General features: G+C 45.3%; 1 long non-coding RNA gene across 1 annotated transcript; it reads right to left on the bottom strand.

The window, feature by feature from the left end:
- Window positions 1–655: 655 nt before the first annotated feature.
- LOC148108362 (uncharacterized) lies at window positions 656–5,810 on the bottom strand. The gene is made up of 3 exons (XR_015727947.1): window positions 5,594–5,810; window positions 3,274–3,380; window positions 656–1,199 (listed from the first exon to the last, which is right to left on the bottom strand). It is a non-coding gene; the product is annotated as an uncharacterized LOC148108362 (long non-coding RNA).
- Window positions 5,811–8,865: the final 3,055 nt, after the last annotated feature.

The following is an 8,865-nucleotide window of genomic DNA, read 5'->3' as shown; positions in this document are numbered from 1 at the left end:
ATCTCAATATCGTCATGCTGACTGAAAGAAGACAGGCAAAAAAGAATACATACGGTATGATTCCATTTATATAAAATTCTAGAAAATGCAGCTAATCTATAGTGACCCATCATTGGTTGTCTGGGATTAAGGGCGGGAAGGAGAGGAGGAAGGAATTTACAAAGGGGCAGGAGGAAACTTTTGAGAGGAATGGATATGCTTACTATCTTGATTGTGGTGATGGTTTCATAGATTATAAACATATGTCAAAACTTATCTTATTGTATGGTTTAAATATGTATAATTTATTATACAGCAATTATACCTCAATAAGACTGTTTCTACATAAATATACATATACATATAGCGTATGTGTATAATATGTCTCTATATAGAGAGATATATATAAATAGATATGTATCTCCGTGTTTCTCAAATTTATTCGACTATGACCCTTTTCCCCTGCTGATCTATTACCCTAGTTTGCAGAAACATGACATATGCAGAGATAGACCTAGGACTGATCGTGGCTTCACTCTCTTACTGGCTGTATGCCTTTCAGAAAGTGATTTACACTTTCAGAGCCTCGGTTTTCTTGTCTGTAAAATGGAGCTGTGGTCAGGATTTAAGTAGTGACTTTTGAAGTCCTGCCACATCGTAGGTTCTTAAAAACTTGAGTCCTCTAACCATCCCAGAAATCAAGCCAGCTGTATTTGTGGGTTTCCCCAATTGCGTTAACTTTATTTTCAACTAAAGAAAGCAGAATTCAGTCGTCTTGAATCCAAGGGTCCAGGGGGAAAGATGTTGAAATGGTTAGCATTGCTGTGCAGGCCCATCTGCTCTGCATTAGCTGGTTTTCCTCTGTTTATTATTCCTGGTGTTAAATCTCCTCCAATTCTTGTGTGAAAAGTTCGGACACACAATAACCTCTTTATCACATTTTCAAACTCTGGGCTTGTTCTGGAAAGTTTACACCTTTTTCTTGTTGCCATTGTTTTCATGTGGATTCAGATTTCTGAAAAAGACATTTGGAGCACTTTACTGGAAATATTTATGTGTAAGCTGGATACAGACAAATATCATCAAAGAATGAAAATGGGATGTCAGAGGAATTAGAACTGCACTGTGTGGGCTCTGTGTTGTTCGTCAAGCCTCAAGCTGGTGGTCAGGAGCTGAAGCTGGTCCGCCCTCTCCCCTTTGGGGGTAGAAATTGAATAATACTAAAAAGAGAAATAGAAACGAGCCAGTGTTAGGGTATAGAATAAAAAGTGCACATAACTATAAAAATAAATATATCATAATAACAATACTGATTAGCATCCATTGAGAATCATTTGTGTTCCATGCTTTACTAATGCTATTTTTTTAACATTATCTCTACACCCAACGCAGGGCTCAAACTCATGACCCCAAGATCAAGAGTCACACGCTCTGTATACTGAGCCAGCCTGGCACACCTAAATGCTGTTTTACTTAAATCTCAAAACAAGCCTGTAAGTCAAGTATAGAATCAGTGAGGACTCTTTTAGTCACAAGTGACAGAAAATTCACCTCAAACTGACTCAAAATATAATGGAATTTTTGAGGGGGATATGTCAATTAAAAACCTAAATTTAATTTTTGCTTCAAGTGAGGCTTGATCCAGCAGCTCCAAAAGATGACTCCAGATTCTCTCCCTCTCCTCTCTGTTTTCTTATTGGCTTTCTCTTTGGCCTTCATGAAGTCAGTCCAGAAGTTCCAGCTTTCCCACGGTGGCAAAATGGCTGCAGTGGTCCCAGACCTCACACCTTTATACCACATCACTCAGAGAAAGAGAGAGCAAGCCCTGAATTTATTCTCTCATACTGGTCCCAAATGAGGTGTATGTCTGCCCCTGAACAGATCACTGTGGTGGGGGAGAGCAAAAGAAGAAGTGAGTAAGAGCAGTTGACTGGATTAAGCCTTTGGGGTGGGTGAATGGCCCATACCCAGGAACTAGTGGTGAAGACAATCCCAACCGAAGCCCCAGGCTGAGAAATTGGGAGATAGGGTTTCTCAAAGGAAAATAGAAAAGTTGATAAGAAAAGCGAAATAGGGTGCTTGGACACACTCACAAGTGTCTACTCTAGTATTCATTCATTACAAAAATTTAGGTGATGATACATTAGGGAATAAAAAAGCAAAAATTCCTATGGTCAATGCTGTTAATGCTCATTCCCCCCCCCCCCCCGGTCCTTTGACCTGCCTGCAACTGTAGTGGACCATTCCCCCTCAGGGGGACCGTGTGCATATCCCTGCTTCTCTCCCTGAAGACTCTTTTTTGGCCCTGGAAGCTTGTTCAGCCTGTGCACACGGCTGCCTGGATGTGCCAGAGGGTCCACGCCCTCAGGGCAATCGGAAGCCAACAACGGACAGGAGCTGGGGACAAATTCTCTGGTTTTTTGTTTGTTTGTGTTTGTGTTTGTTTTTGTTTTTATCTCTAGGTAGGAAATCTCTGGGGCTGGTTTAACAGGGCTTCTCAGAGGATCTCAAAAGGGTTGAGCCCCAGTTGCCAGAGCAGTAATGAATGGATTAATGCATCCCTTACTGGTTTTGCCCCCTTCCTCGTCTCTCTTCCCCAATCCTCTCTCTCAGGCTCCTTGGGGTCACCTCCCAAATGAACAACTGGCACCAAAGCCCTTGTCTCACGGTCTTCTTTCAGTGGAACCCAAACTCAGACTACCCCTGCCTGCATGGGTTCACATTCTGATGGCAGAGAGAGACACATAATAAACAGAATAACTGAGCAAACCCTATAATGTTTGATGGAGGTGGTCATTATGGAGAAATATAAAGTGGGGAAGAGGGTAGAGCACCAGGATGGGTGTGGGGCTGCTATTTTATATAGGCATCCAGGAAGGCCTGGAAGAAAAGGTGACGTGTGAGTCAAGACCTGAAAAAGGGGTATCAGGTCAAGCTGCTAAGTTAACGAGTAACCCCCAGATCATTGTGGCTTAGAGGTTCATTGTCCACTGAAACTATGTGCCCACTGCACATCAGAAGGGACCTTGCTCCACCCACCTTCACTCAGTAGCTGACTGAGGAGACATTGCTGGTTGTCATGGAAGGCAGAAAAAGAATTCTGGAAGGTCTCACATCATCAAATAAAAGTTCAGATCTGAGCTTTTTGGTTCTACTCACAACTCATGTGTAGAACTGGTCATGTGAATTTACCAAGTGTCTGCATGGTAGAGAGCTAAAAATGGTTTGAGGACAAACCTAATAACACACAGTCCATCTTTCTGATCATCAAATAGTCCGACAAAATACACTCACCCTCTCCCCGAGGTGGAAAAAGTCAATCATGGCATCAAACTCAAAGTCCATCTAGGGATGACTTGTCTCTGTGTCAGGGGTATTATGGTTTCTCCTGATCAGGAGACCTAGGAACAAAAAGACAAGTTGTTTGAACCCACCAGGCAATATGTGCCTGGCTTTCTACACAGATTACAAAGGATACTAAAAGGCAAATTACACAGCTTGAAGAGACAGGGTGAGCATCAGAACCAGACTCAGATATGGCAGGGATACTGGAATGATCGGACAAAGAGTTTAAATAACTCTGATTACTACACTAAGGGTTCCAGCAGAAAAAGTAGCCAGCAAACAACTATAGGTGGGTAAGATAAGCAGAGAGATGGAAATTCTAAGAGATAGTTTTTTAAATGCTAGAGATCACAAATATTCTTCATTGTCACAGAAATGAAGAATGCCTCTGACAGGCTCAGTTAGTAGACAGGACATGGCTGCGGAAAGGCTCTCTGAGTTTGTGGTTATGTCAGTGGAAATGCCCCAAACTGAAAAGTGAAGAGAACAAAGATGGGAAAAAATAGAACAGAATATCCAGGAACCAGGGCACAACGACAAAAGATGTAACATACGCATACTGGGAACACCAGAGGAAGAAAGAAGGGAACAGAAGGAATATCTGAAGGAATAATGACTGAGATGTTCCTCCCAACTTATGTCAGATACAAAGCCACAGATCCAGGGAGCTCGGAGCACACCAAGCAGGATCCATGCCCCAAACCCTACACCCAGGCGTATCATATTCAAACTGCAGAAGATCAGAAGAAAGAAATAGATGAATCCGCTATTGTAGTATTCAACACCCCTTTATCAGAAACGGGCAGATTCAGCAGGCTGAAAATCAGTAAGGACACAGCTGAACTCCACAGCTCCAAGAGGCTGATTCTGAAGGGGAACGAGAGAAGAAACAGAGCAGGCACCACTCTGTAGCAACTGGAAATCCTGACGAGCAGCCAAGGCAAGGGCCTCCCAGCCAGAAGGTAGGGAGTGCTTTTTGAGTAGGTCCCACTTCTGCTCCCTGGGAAATGCCTTTTTTTGTCCCTTGGCCCCCTGCTCTGGGAGATTCTTTTTTCTCCATTCTTCTCCTTGGCCAGAATACGCCCTCCTTGGGGGCTGCTCTAGGACACAAACCCTGTGCAACGTCCCAGATTCTACTGATGGCTTCCTCCAATCACTGTCCCAAAAATCTACCCTGAAGATCTCTTTCCAAAGCACAGAACAGCATATGCACAAGGTCATTAATTGCAGCCACATTTGTAACAACAAAAGACTGGGAACAACTCAAATGTTCATCAGTCGGGGTCTGGTTGAATCAATTACATCCATACAATGAAATTCTGATGCAGCTGTACTAAGAATGAGGAAGTTCTCTGTGAACTGGAATGATCTCCAGAATATATTGTTAAATGAAAAAAAAAAAAAACCCACCAGAACAATGCATTACAGTATGACAACTTCTGTTTGAGAAGAAGGGGGAAATAAATATTTTTGCTTATTTTTGCCAAAAGAAACACTGAAAATGGGACAAAGAATATAGAGAGGGCAGGGAGGCCCCTGTAAAGATGCCTTTTAATGTTGTTTTGACTTTGAACCAGATCATGCTTTACATATTCAAAAATAAAGTTAAAACAGAAAGGGAAAAATGAAAACCCCCAAACTGAAGGTAGTGTTAGGAGGGTTCAGTGACCATGAGATGCGGTGGGCAAGAAACAGGAAGGCACACAAGAAAGTGGAAAGATGACACTGCCTTAGCTGATTTGAGGGCAGCAGCGGGAGGAACAGGTCTGGGGGGACCCTTGGGACACTGTCCTGGATGTTCTAAGTTGGAGATACTCATGATGCATCCAGGCGGAGACAATGAACAGGCGCTTTGTGCAAGCCTGGGGACCAGAGAGGTCTGGCTGCAGATAGAAACAGGTGCGCCATCGGCTTGTAGCTGGTGTTTCGAGCCACGAGACACGATGAGATCACCGAGGGGATGTAGATAAGGAAGAGGAAAGGCCTGGGGCCTGAACCTCAGGGCTCTGCGTTATTGGGGTCAGGGAAACGAGGATGCACCAGCCAGCCAGGTGGGAGGAGAAGCAGGAGCCAGACGCCCTGGAAGTCAAGTGAGTGGGGGGTTTCTCAGAGGAGAAAGGGACTGCCTTGGGCCTTTCTGATAGAGACCTAGAACGACCACTGATCATAGCAGGTGACCCCGGCGGAGAGAAGCTCCTGAGGAGGGCTGAGGGGTCCTGACCAGTAAAGTTCACATACAGTGCTTTATTAGTTTCAGGTGTACACTTACCTCTTTCTGAAGAGTTCTCTAAGAGTACAGCAATGGAGTAACAGGTGGCCAGGGGTGGGGGTGGGGGGAGTCCCGACAGCATTGCGTTTTGAGGTCAGAACTATAAAGCACATTTGTCTGAAGATGGTCATGATCCAGTAGAGAGGGAGAAACATGATGGCAAGAGAAAGAGGCATTATTAGATAATTTATAAGATGAAGGAAAGGACACTTCAGGACACAGCTGGTGGAGGCTAGAACGGTGACTGGCCAGGGTAACTGGGCAGGACGTGCCCCACTCCTCCAAGCCTACCGTGTTCCCCAGTGAGCACCTCGGGGCTCTGGCTCTGCCCATAAATGGCCACAGACCTGCAAGCAGCTTCTGCCTGGGGCCGCCAGGAGACAGGCTGCCTCAGAGGGACAATTAAAGTGAAACCACCTCCATTAATCAGTGCACGGGATTAGATATGAATGTCTGAAGCCCTGCCAACAACTCCGGCTCTGACAGCTGACCGGGAAAGTCAGGAGGCTCTTAAGCACAAGCATGCCTCTGAGAGCTTCCACGAAGCCTATCAGAGAGAGCGGTCACATAGCTTACATACGCTGCCGTGGAGCCCAAGGTCAGAGGAGAGAGGACCCCCACAGAACCCGCCACCCCCTGCAATCAGAGCAGTGCACCAAGGGCCTACAGAAACCAGAAGATGTGATGGCCTGTGGATGAAGGGACATCTCTCCCTTTTCTCGCTCAAACTTGTGGGATCTGCCCACTGGTCCTCTGTGGTGCAGAGTTTATAAACATGGCCAAAGATTTCCCCCTGCCTCTACCCACACCCCTCCACAATGTTACTTTGCCACTCCTCTCATGAAGGGGTGGAGTCCGTCACACAGATCAATGGAACAGAATAGAGACCCCAGAAAAAAACCCATGCTTATATGGCCAATTAACCTATGACAAAGGAGGCAAGAAGATCCAGTGGAGAATCATTTCAACAAATGGTGTCGGGAAAACTGGACAGCTCTGTGCAAAAAAATTAAACTGGACCACTATCTTACATCATTCACAAAAATAAACTCAAAATAGATTAAAGACATAATGTGAGACCTGAAACCATAAAGATCCTTAAGAAAGCATAGACAGTAATTCCTCTGACATCGGCCGTAGTAACCTTTTTCTAGATGATGTCTCCTAAGGCAAGGGAAACAAAAGCAAAAAATAAACCATTGGGACTACATCAAAATAAAAAGCTTTTGCACAGCAAAGGAAACCAACAATAAGATAAAAGGCAACCTACTGAATAGAAGAAGAAATTTGCAAATGACATAGCCAGTAAGAGGTTAATATCCAAAATTATAAAGAACTCCTACAACTCAACACCAAAAACACAAACCATCTGACTAAAAAATGGGCAGAGGATCAGAATAGACATTTCTCCAAAGAAGACGTCCAGATGGCCGACAGACACATGAAAAGATGCTCCACATCACTCAGCATCAGGGAGATACACATCAAAACCACCATGAGATACTACCCCACACCTGTCAGATAGTAAGTGTGGGTAAGGATGTGGAGGAAAAGGAACCATCTTGCACTGTTGGTGGGAATGCAAGCTGGTGCAGCCACTCTGGAAAACAGTGTGGAAGTTCCTCAAAAAATTAAAAATAGAGCTACCCTATGATCCAGTAATTCTACTACTGAGTATTTACCCACAGAAAACAAAAAACACAAATTCAAAAAAATATGTGCACCCCTATATTTCTAGCAGCATTACTTACAATAGCCAAGATATGGAAGCAAACTAAGTGTTCACCAACAGACAAATGGATAAGGAAGATGTGGTACACACACACACACACACACACACACACACACACACACACACACAGGAATATTACACAGCCATAAAAAGGGATGAGATTGTGCCATTTGAGACAACATGGACAGACCTAGAGGGTATTATGCTAAGTGAAAAAAGTCAGACTGAGAAAGACAAGCACCATATGATTTCACTCTTAAGTGGAACCTTAAAAAAAAAAAGTGAACAAACAAACGAAAAGCAGCATGAGCCCTATAAGTACAGAGAACTGATGAGTGCCAGAGGGGAGGGGGAGGGGGAGGTCCAGGCCTCCAGTTATGGAATGTGTAAGTTACGGGGATGAAAGGCACAGCACAGGGAATCTAGTCAACACTACTGTAATCGCGTTGTATGGTGACAAATAGGCGCTTCACTCGTGAGCACAGCATAACAGAGAGTTGTCCAATCATTATGTCGTACACCTGAAACTAGAGGAACATTGTATGTCAACTATACTCAAATAAAAAAAAATAAGGAAGCGGAGCCTGTGTCCCCAACACTTGCATCTGGCCTGGCCTTGTTTTGCTTTGACCCACAGAATGTGGTAGGAGTGGAGGCGTCCAAATCTGAGTGCAGACCTCAAGAAGCTCTGCATGCTTGCACTTGCCCTCTCTGCGCCCTCTGCCCAGGCTGGCCTGTGTACTCTGGGGGAGCACGCAGAGCAGAGACCTGTCATCCCAGCCCCGGAACAGCCAGACTTAGCCGACCCAGCACGTAACTCCGCTTGCATGAGTGAGCCCCGCTGAGATCAGAAGAACCCCCTCCCCACGTTGATCCCAGCCCCAGTGGCCAATCCATAGAGCTGTGAGCTCAGTAAGTGCTTGCTATTTTAAGCAGCAGTGACTTGTGCATCCAACTAATTGGGCCACAGGTGACCAAGTGGAATCCAGTCCCTGTTGGTTTACAACATACCTTTGGTGAGGAATTCTTCAGTGAGACTTTAACCTCAATTTTTGGTGTTGTCACAGCAAGTCTGGGTGGTGGCCGGATGTGGAAATGATAGGCAAAGCCCCAGTGAAAGAAGCAGGGAGGTGGGTGTGTGCCCAGAGGGACACATTCAGGATGGCACACCCTGGCAGCCCTCTACCACAGCCTGAGTGAGGGCTGTGGCCCATGCTTCTGCCCACCATCCCCATCATAGGCAGACCAGGCCTCACGGGCCTTGAGGCAGGACCTTCCTGGAGCTCACATAAACCAGTGCAACCCCAGATTACCCCTCCTCAAGAGGTCACAGGTTCCCGATTCATACCAGAGGCTAGCCAGCATTGTCCCACTTCCAGCCACAAAGACTCACAACCATGGGCACATTTTGCTTCTGCCCAGAATGCTTTCCAAGGCTGTGGACCAAGATAGAGGGTCTAGAACTCAACATGACTCCCTTACATTTTGGGAAACAGCCTGAGCTGTTTACCCAACATTATTCTGCCCTTCTCCCCTACCC

This window comes from Ursus americanus, chromosome 20 (genome assembly GCF_024610735.1).
Source record: "Ursus americanus isolate L20-20 chromosome 20, mUrsAme1.1.p, whole genome shotgun sequence".
Lineage (NCBI taxonomy): Eukaryota > Metazoa > Chordata > Mammalia > Carnivora > Ursidae > Ursus > Ursus americanus.
Note: the sequence above shows the minus strand (reverse complement) of the source record. Positions and strands in the feature narration are given on the sequence as shown.